Genomic DNA, 15266 nt, shown 5'->3' on the forward strand with positions numbered 1-15266 from the left:
TATATATATATATATATATTTTTTTTTTTTTTTTTTCATACTATTCGCTATTTCCCGCGATAGCGAGGTAGCATTAAGAACAGAGGACTGGGCCTTTGAGGGAATATCCTCACCTGGACCTCTTCTCTGTTCCTTCTTTTGGAAAAAAAAAAAAAAAAAAAAAAAAAAAAAAAAAAAAAAACGAGAGGGGAGGATTTCCAGCCCCCCGCTCCCTTCCCTTTTAGTCGCCTTCTACGACACGCAGGGAATACGTGGGAAGTATTCTTTCTCCCCTATCCCCATATATATATATATATATTATATAATACTGGCATAGCCACAGACTCTCATACACGTATACTCTAAAACACATACACATAAACACATCCATGTATACACGTACTGTGTAATGGCCTGCGTTACATGTCAACATTGCTTCCTCTCGTGGTCGGGCCCAAACGGGTTCGAACCCCAGGCGCGGGAGTCGTCCCACATATAACCCAGGTGTGTGTGTGTGTGTGTGTGTGTGTGTGTGTGTGTGTGTGTCGCCCCGCTATGAGTGAGGAGGAAACGATATAATCAATACTTTGTGTGGTTCATCAACCACCAGTGCGGTCAACAAGGGTCACGTGATGGCTACTGGCGTAACGAACTCCGGGGGGTGGTGGGAGATGGAGATCTCTACGTCATAGGCCAGCGCCCACCTTACTCTGCGAAGACTAGGCTTAGAAAATGGGATTCATATTTTTTTTATAAGGCTTAGAGAACGGGATGATTTTTTCTATATAAGGCTAAGAAAACGGGATTCATTTTTTTTTTCATATGAGGCTTAGAGAACGGGATGATTTTTTCTATATAAGGCTTAGAAAATGGGATTCATTTTTTTTATAAGGCTTAGAATTAGAAGACGGGATGATATTTTTTTTATATAGGGCTAAGAAAACGGGATTCATTTTGATATATAAGGCTTAGAAAACGGGATTAATTTTCATAAGGCTTAATTTTTTTTTCTTTTTTTTTTTTACATGGCTTACGAAACGGGATTGGATTTTTTTTTCTGTGACGGCTTAGAAAACGGAATTGATTTTTAAAAATTTACTCTAGAAAACGGATATTATTTTTTTCGTAGGATGAAGAAGGTCATCATAAATCTCATCCCTTGTTGACGACAATGGTACGACCCTTCAATACGAACACACACGACCCTTCACCACGACCCACACGACCCTTCACCACGACCCACACGACCCTTCACCACGACCCTTAACAACCCTTTGACCCCCCGATCTCTTTAGGGGTCAAAGGTCAAAGGTGGTCATCATCGACCCCCTGCATCGGTCGTACTAGCCGTGCTCAAGGGTCGTGCGTTCGAGAGTCGTACCATCGTGACGTACGGTAACGCGTCACTGTCCACATCCAGCGTGACGTGACGTAACGAGGAAAGTTTGAATTAGGATAAATTTTAAGTATGACTTTACAGACTTGAAACTTATATTTTCCTGAAGTTGACCACCCAGATCACAAAGGGAAAGAAAACGATTAACCCAGATCACAAAGGGAAAGAAAACGATTAACCCAGATCACAAAGGGAAAGAAAACGATTAACCCAGATCACAAAGGGAAAGAAAACGATTAACCCAGATCACAAAGGGAAAGAAAACGATTAACCCAGATCACAAAGGGAAAGAAAACGATTAACCCAGATCACAAAGGGAAAGAAAACGATTAACCCAGATCACAAAGGGAAAGAAAACGATTAACCCAGATCACAAAGGGAAAGAAAACGATTAACCCAGATCACAAAGAAGGGAAAGAAAACGATTAACCCAGATCACAAAGGGAAAGAAAACGATTAACCCAGATCACAAAGGGAAAGAAAACGATTAACCCAGATCCCAGATCCCAAAGGGAAAGAAAACGATTAACCCAGATCACAAAGAAGGAAAGAAAACGATTAACCCCAGATCACAAAGGGAAGAAAAACGATTAACCCAGATCACAAAGGGAAAGAAAACGATTAACCCAGATCACAAAGAAGGGAAAGAAAACGATTAACCCAGATCACAAAGGGAAAGAAAACGATTAACCCAGATCACAGAGGGAAAGAAAACGATTAAACCAGATTACAAAGGGAAAGAAAACGATTAACCCAGATCACAAAGAAGGGAAAGAAAACGATTAACCCAGATCACAAAGGGAAAGAAAACGATTAACCCAGATCACAAAGGGAAAGAAAACGACTAACCCAGATCACAAAGGGAAAGAAAACGACTAACCCAGATCACAAAGGGAAAGAAAACGATTAACCCAGATCACAAAGGGAAAGAAAACGATTAACCCAGATCACAAAGGGAAAGAAAACGATTAACCCAGATTACAAAGGGAAAGAAAACGATTAACCCAGATCACAAAGAAGGGAAAGAAAACGATTAACCCAGATCACAAAGGGAAAGAAAACGATTAACCCAGATCACAAAGGGAAAGAAAACGATTAACCCTGATCACAAAGGGAAAGAAAACGATTAACCCAGATCACAAAGGGAAAGAAAACGATTAACCCAGATCACAAAGGGAAAGAAAACGATTAACCCAGATCACAAAGGGAAAGAAAACGATTAACCCAGATTACAAAGGGAAAGAAAACGATTAACCCAGATCACAAAGAAGGGAAAGAAAACGATTAACCCAGATCACAAAGGGAAAGAAAACGATTAACCCAGATCACAAAGGGAAAGAAAACGATTAACCCAGATCACAAAGGGAAAGAAAACGATTAACCCAGATCACAAAGGGAAAGAAAACGATTAACCCTGATCACAAAGGGAAAGAAAACGATTAACCCAGATCACAAAGGGAAAGAAAACGATTAACCCAGATTACAAAGGGAAAGAAAACGATTAACCCAGATCACAAAGAAGGGAAAGAAAACGATTAACCCAGATCACAAAGGGAAAGAAAACGATTAACCCAGATCACAAAGGGAAAGAAAACGATTAACCCAGATCACAAAGGGAAAGAAAACGATTAACCCAGATCACAAAGGGAAAGAAAACGATTAACCCAGATCACAAAGAGAAAGAAAACGATAACCAAAAAAAATTCTTCTCGTTCTCAATGACTCGTTAATTCTAGTAATGATTAATCAGAAGAAAACGATTACAAAAAAATCTTCCCGTTCTCAATGACTCATTAGTTCTAGTAATGATTAATCAGGAGAAAACGATTACAAACATCCTCCCGAGCTCAATGACTCGTTAATTCTAGAAATGATTAATCAGGAGAAAACGATTACAAACATCCTCCCGAGCTCAATGACTCGTTAATTCTTGCAATGATTAATCAGGAGAAAACGATTACAAACATCCTCCCGAGCTCAATGACTCGTTCATTCTTGCGATGATTAAACAGGAGAAAACGATCACAAACATCCTCCCGAGCTCAATGACTCGTTAATTCTAGAAATGATTAATCAGGAGAAAACGATTACACACATCCTCCCGAGCTCAATGACTCGTTAATTCTTGCAATGATTAATCACTATGATGGGGGAAAAAATATACGAACTTCCTGCGTAAACCCACAAGGCGGGCGACTGTCACCAGCCCAAATTCAAAATATCATCACTTTCATTGCCTCTATTTTCCCCTCCCACCCCAAAACAACCTCCCCCCCCCCTCATCACCAAGAACAGCATACCACCCCCCATCCCCCTTAACTACCTGCTGGGTCGTCCAGCTGCTGGTGTGTGGTTACGGCAGGGCGCCAATTAAATCAATTAGCAGGTCATGTTCTACGGGGTGGAACTTCCGTCCTTGGCTACCGGTCCTGCTCCGGCCGGCGTCTGGCCGGTGTGGCGGTGGCGGCGCCACACACACACACACACACGTGTGTGTGTGTGTGTGTGTGTGTGTGGCCAGAAAAAGATGTGTGATTTACGGAGCGAGAAATCTGTAATGATACCGTATTGAGGAAGGTGATTTTTTTTTATCGTTATCACTGACTGTTATCATAGCTAGAAAGGCATGTTAGTATGTGAGTAATGTGGAACGGAAGAACTAATCATCTATCTATCTATCTATCTATCTATCTATATATATATATATATATATATATATATATATATATATATATATATACATATATATTTATTTATTTAAATATATATATATTCCTATGAGTCCACGGGGAAAATGAAACACGATAAGTTCCCAAGTGCACTTTCGTATAATAATCACATCATCAGGGGAGACACAAGAGAGAAATATAACAGTCAGTTGATTATACATCGAAGAGACGAAGCTAGGACGCCATTTGGTAAACATGCACGTTTACCAAACAGAGAGAGAGAGAGAGAGAGAGAGAGAGAGAGAGAGAGAGAGAGAGAGAGAGAGAGAGAGAGAGAGAGCTAGCACTCATGGTGGGGGGGGGGGGGGGGGTTACGAACACCACCATGACACTCACGGTGAAATTGCGATGGAATTTACGTCACGGGCCAGGGATTCCAGTGACAGCCGCCCCACCCACATTATGAAGTCTACGGACATGTCAACCATTATTTCACTTGGCAATTAAGCTTAATTAATTACTGAACTACTGGGAAAAAAAAAGAAAAAAAAAATATGGTTCAACCTCGGCACCGGAAATCATTGCTTTTATTCTTATATTATTTTTTCCAGGATGATGTCAGCGTACGATCATTTCATCTTAACCATTCCTAAGTATCTTGATTTGCATGTGTCAATCCTTCATATATATATATATATATATATATATATATATATATATATATATATATATATATATTTCTTTTTTCTTTCAAACTATTCGCCATTTCCCGCGTTAGCGAGGTAGCGTTAAGAACAGAGAACTGGGCCTTTGAGGGAATATCCTCACCTGGCCCCCTTCTCTGTTCCTTCTTTTGGAAAATGAAAAAAATAATGAGAGGGGAGGATTTCCAGCCCCCCCGCTCCCTCCCCTTTTAGTCGCCTTCTACGACACGCAGGGAATACGTGAGAAGTATTCTTAATCCCCTATCCCCAGGGATAATATATATATATATATATATATATATATATATATATCGCTGGTCAAGGATTTATAGCGATGGTTCCACACACTGATGTATGAGGAGCAAAACACGAGTTCTAAGGCGGAGTTCGATGGGCGAGTTCGGAGCAGGAGAGACGCACAGGTCTTCGACTCCAGCTGCCTGTGGCAAGAAGAGACACAAAGCTTACTGTGGTTCCTCACAGACACGTGAACAGACCGCAGTAGTTGTGTACATGACTGCCGGGTGTTGAGAATAATAGGAGTGAGCCACACACACACACTGGAGTGGGTAAGGGACTACAATGCCCCTGTGGTAACACTTACACAAGGGAAAGCTAGGCGACAGAAGATCTGATGGCCCATGGCGAGGTTATCTGCAGGGGGACTAAATGGTTAAGACAGGCAACAGAAGGCCTGAGGTTTATGACGAGGTTATCTGCTGGGGAGCAGTACTTGAGAAAGGTAGGTAAGACAAGACCAAATGGCCTATGACGAAGTTATCTACTGGTGAACAGTATATGGTTAAGACAAAGGCAGCAGAAAGACCAGATGGTCTCCAACAGGTTATCTGCTGGAGGTCAGTACATGGGAAAGTCAAGTATCAGAGAACCTGATGGCCTTTGACTAAGTTACCTGCTGGAAGACCATAAACAGTATCCTAAATCCCTCCTTCATACAGACGGAGCCAGAACATTACAGTACATTTACATCATCATTAACAACATCTACGAGATGCTCTCGTAAAAGCTGAATCCACTGAGGTTTAGGACAGAGTAGGACAGCAGCAACTGGGAGAGTGTGGCCTCTCTCTCTCTCTCAGCAACACATCCAACAGCTTGTCGAGTGAGAGCAGCTGTCACACGATCAACCACCAAGATATAAATACGCAACAATAATAATAATAATAATAATAATAATAATAATAATAATGATAATAATATTAATGATGATGATGATGATGATGATGATGATGATGAATGATAATAATAATAATAATAATAATAATAATAATAATAATAATGATGATGATGATGAAAATAATAATAATAATAATAATAATAATAATAATAAACACAGAATTAGAAACCACAACCACCATCTAAACAACTACCAGAGCAAGGATAAACAACTGAACAGGAGACAACGATCGATGACCATTACAACAGCCATCAACGACCATTACAAGTACAACCCAACAACTACCATTACAAGAACATGCTACAACAATTACAAGACCACACAATTGCAGTTACAACAACAAACAAGCACAATTACAATGACGAACCACCATCACAACAACAAACAACCACCATTACACCAAAAAAAACTCTACCCATACAGCGACTACCAACCACAATTACAATAACTACCATTACAACAAAATATCCATCATCACAATAAACAACCACCATTACAAGAACAAACAATGACCATCACAATAACAAACCACCATGACAACAACTAACCAGCATGACAACAACCATGACAACAACTAACCAGCATGACAACAACCATCACAACAACTAACCACCATCAAAACAACTAACAACCATCACAACAACTAACCAGCATGACAACAACCATCAAAACAACTAACCACCATCACAACAACTAACCAACCACCATCACAATAACCATCACAACAACTAACCAACAACCATAACAACAATTAACCAACCACCATCACAACAACTAACCAACAACCATAACAACAGCTAACCACCATCACAACAACTAACCAGCATGACAACAACCATCACAACAACTAACCACCATCAAAACAACTAACCAGCATGACAACAACCATCACAACAACTAACTAACAACTATCACAACAACTAACCACCCACCATCACAACAACTAACCAGCATGACAACAACCATCACAACAACTAACCACCATCAAAACAACTAACAACCATCACAACAACTAACCAACCACCATCACAATAACCATCACAACAACTAACCAACAACCATAACAACAATTAACCAACCACCATCACAACAACTAACCAACAACCATAACAACAGCTAACCACCATCAAAACAACTAACCAGCATGACAACAACCATCACAACAACTAACTAACAACTATCACAACAACTAACCACCCACCATCACAACAACTAACCAGCATGACAACAACCATCACAACAACTAACTAACAACTATCACAACAACTAACCACCCACCATCACAACAACTAACCAGCATGACAACAACCATCACAACAACTAACCAACAACCATAACAACAATTAACCAACCACCATCACAACAACTAACCAACAACCATAACAACAGCTAACCACCATCACAACAACTAACCAGCATGACAACAACCATCACAACAACTAACCACCATCAAAACAACTAACCAGCATGACAACAACCATCACAACAACTAACTAACAACTATCACAACAACTAACCACCCACCATCACAACAACTAACCAGCATGACAACAACCATCACAACAACTAACCAACAACCATAACAACAATTAACCAACCACCATCACAACAACTAACCAACAACCATAACAACAGCTAACCACCATCACAACAACTAACAACCATCACAACTAACCACCATCACAACAACTAACTAACAACTATCACAACAACTAACCACCCACCATCACAACAACTAACCAACAACCATAACAACAATTAACCAACCACCATCACAACAACTAACCAACCACCATCACAATAACCATCACAACAACTAACCAACAACCATAACAACAATTAACCAACCACCATCACAACAACTAACCAACCACCATCACAACAGACCACCAGGTCAGTAGTTACTCAGCAGAGTACCACAAGGAGTTTACACAGTAGTTGTCTCCAACGTGGAAAATTACTTATATAAGTGATATAATCTCACTTCAAGTTATGTAAGTACAAACGCAAAGTGGCCAATTACTTCATTTAGTCACTTAATTTTACAGAGTAATGAGACATAAACTGACCCCTTTTCATTGTGGTGCCACCACACTGCATTGTGGTGCCACGGCCCTATGTACTGTGGTGCCAAGACCCTTTACTGTGGTGCCACGACCGTGCACTGTGGTGCCACGACCCTGCACTGTGGTGCCACGATCCTGCACTGTGGTGCCAAGACCCTGCACTGTAGTGCGCCACGACCCTGCACTGTGGTGCGCCACGACCCTGCACTGTGGTGCCACGACCCTGCACTGTGGTGCCACGACCCTGCACTGTGGTGCCACGACCCTGCACTGTGGTGCGCCACGACCCTGCACTGTGGTGCCACGACCCTGCACTGTGGTGCCACGACCTTGCACTGTGGTGCCACGACCCTGCACTGTCAGAGAATGAACTTTTACATCTTTGTTTCAAAAGAGGGTTGACCACTCTGAAAGTTAGGGAGAATTAACTGTTTAACCTTTGTTTTAAACGAAGGAAAAAACTTCACACTGCACATGGATCCAAAACCTCACACGAGTAAGGTGATGTAAACATCAATGGATCCAAGACCTTACAGAAGACAATCCAAAAGCTGAAGACATGACAAGAAAACCTGAAATTTCAGTGTTGATTCTTCTAAGTCTCGACGCATGTTATCAATTTGAACCCTCGTTGAGGTCAAGTCCTTTCTGGAACCTAAGAATCATCGTAGTACACAGAATCGTTGAATCTGAACCCAAGTTACCCCTTCATGTCAAGGTCTATGTTCTCAATGTAATATGAGTGAAACCTCGAGATGGCCCATGCGTTCGAAATTCAGCCATAATACTGTATATAACAGATTTCGTACCTCAGAGTAAATCAGACTGGAAACTTCTTTAAAGTACATAGACAAAAGTCTTGGGACACTCTTGATCGAAACTGGACCGAATCGTCCGTCTCGAAAGGGTAAGAGAAACAAACGGTTCGCTACATTAGGGTAAGAGAGACAGAGGGTTCGCTACAGCTTCGATCAACGCGTACCGAGACTTTAAGGCGAGTCCCAGAACCTCTGCATGCAGCTGTTCACAGAGATGATATCTTGGAACTGGGAGACGATCCGAACCCCAACAAACGAGTTTGGTACTTCCCTCACCCTACATGAACTTGAATCCTCAGTACAACACATGGATTCGAACCTTTAATATGATACATGATTCAAAAACCTCAAGTCAGTCAATAAAATTTGAAACCTCCTCAGTACGGTAGTGAACCTAATAACACATTTTCTACGACTTCACTGAAGTGAATTGATACATTCATTCGAAGCCTCAGAACCATTGGTTCTCGACCAATGGACTCGAAAAGAGAGAGAAAAAAAGACTTCTTTGCGGTATATGGGTTTCGACGCCGTGTATCGACACACTACGACACGTGTAAACCTTTTTATACCAGAGAGAGAGAGAGAGAGAGAGAGAGAGAGAGAGAGAGAGAGAGAGAGAGAGAGAGAGAACGGGGGGAGGGGTACTCACCAAAAGCTGGAAGGTCTGGTGGACAGGTGTGGCACATCTGCTTCAACGTCCATAAGGTGTGTGAGTGGCAGATCATGCGACGGGCAGGTGTACACAGCTGATTCGGTCGGCTTCACACCTGCAGCCACATCAGAACGAGTTCAAAAAGTATATATATATATACATATATATATATATATATATATATATATATATATATATATATATATATATATATATATATATATGTATGTGTGTGTGTGTGTGTGTGTGTGTGTGTGTGTGTGTGAAAAGCGGTATTCAGTAATGTAATTAACAGTAATAACTATCCATCAGATGATAATATATGCAATTTAAATGGATAAAAAAAAAAAAACAAGTTTGGACCAGGCATAAAAAATTTAACAGAATTTAAACATTTCTACGAAATATGAAACAGCTGAGTGAAAAAAAAAGAATGCATAAAAAAAAAACGACGATTCATTAAAACCATGACGAACACCTTTGTCAAACTATGATAACGTATGCAAATAAGGATCTAAATCACGCAAGTCTTTGGGGTCCACACTAACGACACATCTTCCCCTTTCCGTACACTGATAACACGATATTCGTAGTCCGTGTACCGTTCTCTTTACACTGATAACACAGTATTCGTGGGACATGTGTACCGTTCGTTATGCACTAACAGCACAATATTCTTGGTAGCTGTGCTGTTGTGAACCTCTTGAGCACGAGGGTACGACCCTCGAACACGAAGGCACGACCCTTAAGCACGACTTTACGACCCTTGAAAACACACAGAAGCTTCGACCCTTGGATATGATGGCCGAACCTTTGCTCTAACCCTTATGAAAAAAAAATATATATAATAAAAAACTCTTTCGTGGGATAGTGAGGAACACCATGCCAGCCTTCATCCCTTCCCCATCTCATCCCAGCTCTTACTATCCATCTCCGTCCCTTATCTGCCGCCTAGCCCATCCCAGGATGGTCATGGGAGCGACTGAGTCGAGCCAGAGGAATGTCTTGGGCCACCAGGCTGTCAACTTGATAGACCTCACGTGAGCTGTGGAGAGAGTGAGCTCCGATTAAGACTAAAGGGAAGAATGGATGGATTGTGTAGCCTGGACGGCCTTACCAGCTTTAGACACCGCACCACACACGAGGCTGGATGGACAATCACAGTATATAGAGAACCCAGGATGCGTGTAAAGAAATAGGGGGGACTTTCTCGAAACGCATTGTAAAAAAAAGATAAGGGGCTTTAATAAGTGGATTGTAGAAAATATACGGGGCTTTAATAAATGGATTATAAAAGAATAAGGGGCTTTAATAAATGGATTGTATAAAGGGGGTGGGGGGGGGGGGGGTGGAGGAGCTTTCTCAATATGGACTGCAAAAAAGGAAAGGAGCTTTTCTCAAACTGGATTAGAATCAAAATTGGTGTCCCGCTGGGCTCGCTCTTGGGACCATTGCTTTTCTTGATCGACTTCATGCCTTCTAAGGACAGGACTCATGCCTAAATATGTTTGCAGATGATGCCTAAGTCGTCAGAGAAGTCAAGAACAATGAGGACTGCATCAGCTTACAAGGGGACTTGGACGAATTCCAAAGTTGATCTGATAAATATGGTTGATGAAATTCAACTCGGTTAAAGACAAAGAAATGAGGATGGGATACAGTGAAAGACGGGTTCGGTATGAAGAATACCTGAGTACGAAATAAGCAGCAAGAATCTGTGTTTGAGTAGGATTTTGGGACATGAACTAGCGACAGAATCCCCCAACAGAAGGATCGTAAAGGAGACTAATTGTCTGATGGTAAATACCATAATCACATTCAAATACAAAGATCAGGAAATGTTAAGCAAACTAACGACAATGCATTTTAGGCCAACACTTAAATATGCTTCTCAAGTTTGGTCACCGCACTTAGGGTAGCACTTAAGAAATATTAGAGAAGGTCCAGAGGAAGGCAACGAAGATAGTGCCAGAAATGAGAAAGCTGAGGGTACAGTAAGAAAGGCTGGAGGTTGTGAATTTACCCATCACAGAAGAGGGAAGAGATGAGGATGACTTCAACACGACCTCCAAATTTCTGAACCAGTTTCATGATGACGAGAGAGAGCAGTTCGTCGAAGGATGTACACACAGAACGACCAGAAGCCAAGACAAGTGATTAAGCCAGACACTCGTTAGAAAAGATGAGGAAGTGCTTTTATAGCGAAGGGTTAGTGGATGAATGGCATAAACGATAAAACTATGAATGCAGACAATATGCTGAGTTTAAAAAGTGGTCTGATAGTGGAGAATGTTGAAGAGACGGGGCTCCACGAACGTAGAACTCCCTTCATGTAAAGTACAAATAACTCATTACAAACAGACAATACCACTACACTGCTTGGAATATACCCCCATCCTCTCTTTCCGCACACACACACACACACACACACACACACACACACACACACACACACAGCCACACACACACACACACAGCCACTGCCCACACTCTCGTCTCCCAAACACTCAGCTTCCTCCTACATACTTATTCTCCCCCCCATTCCATTCCCCCCTCCATCCCCACGGGGACTACCATGCCGGATAACCCGGCATGTCGGATAACCCGGCATGCCGGATAACGAGGCATGTCGGATAATCAGGGGGACCATAATTATCGTCCATAAACACGAGGGTTGCCGCACCATATGGTAGGTGGCGCCCTGCCCCTGCCATGCCCTCCTGCCACGGACCGATCCTCTCTCTCTCTCTCTCTCTCTCTCTCTCTCTCTCTCTCTCTCTCTCTCTCTCGGGCCATATATGCAGCCAGAGCTTGTACAGCGTCTCAGAATTATCTCGAACACCTGAAGGGGGTGGTTCACGATAGTTATAACTCGACGCTAACGGCCTTAATGACCCCAGGCAGATGCTAAGCCTAATACCTAAATAACTCAACAACACACACACACACACACACACACACACACACACACACACTCGGTGTCAGTCCGTCCGTCCTAGACCCTACCATCGGTGTCAGTGCTCACATCATCGTCCCCGTAATTACCTCGCTCTCCAAGCCACCCTCAGTAGCCTCCAGGACTGGACCACCGCCAAGCAACTCCCCCATCAATGGGAACCAAGACTGACCGACCGACATCCCCCTCAACCAGACATGCACATCAAACCTTTCCTTTCGACCTTGTCTCACTCGGTAACCCAGAGTCCCACTCCAGGTCCTCCAGTCCATCAAGCTTGTCCACGTCATTCTGGACGACAAACTTGACCTGGGAAGCAACACGTCACTACCATTATCAAAACCTTTCAATAATCATCTCTTTTTTTTTCTTCGACTTTCGACATTTGGTCTCTCACGTCTGAACCCAACACCTATCAACACAACCTCCATCCTAGGCGAATGCACCTGGAAGTAAACCCTCCTTCGCCTGGGTCATCTCCCGACACAGATGGGAACCACAATAAAATTCGCCCAATGCGACGAAAATGTCCATAGAATCTTGATATTTCCAAATCCCCACGTTTTCTTTTTCTGGAACATCTGAGGTGGTAACTTGACGGCAAAGTTATACTTAAGCTAATGTCACGCGTAGTATGGCTACATGCCCGGCCTTCATCACATCAGTGGAGTACCCAATGGCGATCTTCTGGGTCTAACATCAGTGGAGTACCCAATGGCGATCTTCTGGGTATAACATCAGTGGAGTACCCAATGGCGATCTTCTGGGTCTAACACCAGTGGAGTACCCAATGGCGATCTTCTGGGTCTAACACCAGTGGAGTACTCAATGGCGATCTTCTGGGTCTAACATCAGTTGAGTACCCAATGGCGATCTTCTGGGTCTAACATCAGTGGAGTACCCAATGGCGATCTTCTGGGTCTAACATCAGTGGAGTACCCAATGGCGATCTTCTGAGTCTAACATCAGTGGAGTACCCAATGGCGATCTTCTGGGTCTAACACCAGTGGAGTACCCAATGGCGATCTTCTGGGTCTAACATCAGTGGAGTACCCAGTGGCGATCTTCTGGGTCTAACATCAGTGGAGTACCCAATGGCGATCTTCTGGGTCTAACATCACCTCAGGCGGAGATGAGAGAGGGAAATACAAACTTGTGTTCAGAGAATCACAGATTGGTAAACATGGTGGCTAGAATACAAGAGATACAGTAAGGGAATTGCAGGATTTCGTCGTTTGGCAGATGGAATACAAAAATACAGTATGGGAGTCCAAGACTAGCAGTCCGGGAGCTAGAATACAACAGATACAATCAAGGGAGACCACGACTGGTAGTCTGGTAGCTAAAATACAACAGATACAATCAAGGGAGACCACGACTGGTAGTCTGGTAGCTAAAATACAACAGATACAATCAAGGGAGACCAGGACTGGTAGTCTGGTAGCTAAAATACAACAGATACAATCAAGGGAGACCAGGACTGGTAGTCTGGTAGCTAAAATACAACAGATACAATCAAGAGAGACCAGGACTGGTAGTCTGGTAGCTAGAATACAACAGATACAATCAGTGGAGACCAGGACTGGTGGTCTGGTAGCTAAAATACAACAGATACAATCAAGGGAGACCAGGACTGGTAGTCTGGTAGCTAGAATACAACAGATACAATCAGTGGAGACCATGACTGGTAGTCTGGTAGCTAAAATACAACAGATACAATCAAGGGAGACCAGGACTGGTAGTCTGGTAGCTAAAATACAACAGATACAATCAAGGGAGACCAGGAATGGTAGTCTGGTAGCTAAAATACAACAGATACAATCAAGGGAGACCAGGACTGGTAGTCTGGTAGCTAGAATACAACAGATACAATCAAGGGAGGCCACGACTGGTAGTCTGGTAGCTAGAATACAACAGATACAATCAAGGGAGACCACGAGTGGTAGTGTGGTAGCTGGACTATACAAGACCCACACACCAGAGCGAGGGAACGCCAGGCCTGGCGGCACTTCCCTCCCTCCCTCCCGACCTGCACCCTTCGATCACCGAAGCTGACTTGATGTCTGCTAATCCCAGGGTCATCTTGGCTGTGGCGTACGACGAGGAACACTCCTCCTCCTCCTCTCTCTCTTTCACTCGAAGGAGTCGCTGACGAAGGGGTCCCCCCCCTCTCTCTCTCTCTCCTACACCCCTGCCCGCCCCTTAGACCTGGCGGCAATCTAGAGATTGGCACTTGTGACCCAGTCACCACCTGCCGAAGGTGAGGTGCTCACCGTGGCGTTGTTGGCTGCGGGTCGTTGCAGGTCGTCTGCGGGTCGTCCGTGGCGGTAATCTGCTTATGGCTGGGGGGGTCTCCTGGAGGAGGCGCTGCTGGAGGGGGGCGCGGGGCTACTGAGCGTTAATTGTGTGTGTGTGTGTGTGTGTGTGTGTGTGTGTGTGTGTGTGTGTGTGTGTGGAAAAGATATACTGGGGTGTTATTTTTCAAGTCACCAATACCTTACGTTTCCCCTGAGTCTGGGGAGGAGAGTGGCGCCCCACATGTGCCATAGTGTTGGTGGGGCGACTACACACATGTGAAGGATTCACGTCACTCGCTGTACAGCGTCTTCATGTGCCCAACTGCCGACACACGTAATTTACTAATTACCAACAATGTAATTACGACCTGACCATTTTGGAATCTTCGCTACTAGCGTGAACGTAAAAAAAAAAAAGAGAACATTATCCAATTACGTCGTTAAAGAGGGTCTAACAAGCTGTTAAGTCGGTGGTTCAGAGGAGTTACATGGGAATTTCTCTTTTTTTCCCCCCTAAAAAAGATGAGG

General features: G+C 43.1%; 1 protein-coding gene across 2 annotated transcripts in view; it reads right to left on the reverse strand.

The window, feature by feature from the left end:
- Nucleotides 1–15266, reverse strand: part of LOC139749830 (uncharacterized) — a 405404-nt gene that overhangs the window by 77948 nt on the left and 312190 nt on the right. Inside the window, exon 4 of one of the 2 annotated variants that reach the window (XM_071664126.1) lies at nucleotides 9483–9600. The exons of the other annotated variant lie outside the window; for it this stretch is intronic. The gene's annotated coding sequence lies outside the window, so the exon portion shown is untranslated. The remainder of the gene's footprint in view (nucleotides 1–9482; nucleotides 9601–15266) is intronic. 2 annotated transcript variants of the gene reach the window in all.

The sequence above is a fragment of the Panulirus ornatus genome, chromosome 8 (assembly GCF_036320965.1).
Source record: "Panulirus ornatus isolate Po-2019 chromosome 8, ASM3632096v1, whole genome shotgun sequence".
Taxonomy (NCBI): domain Eukaryota; kingdom Metazoa; phylum Arthropoda; class Malacostraca; order Decapoda; family Palinuridae; genus Panulirus; species Panulirus ornatus.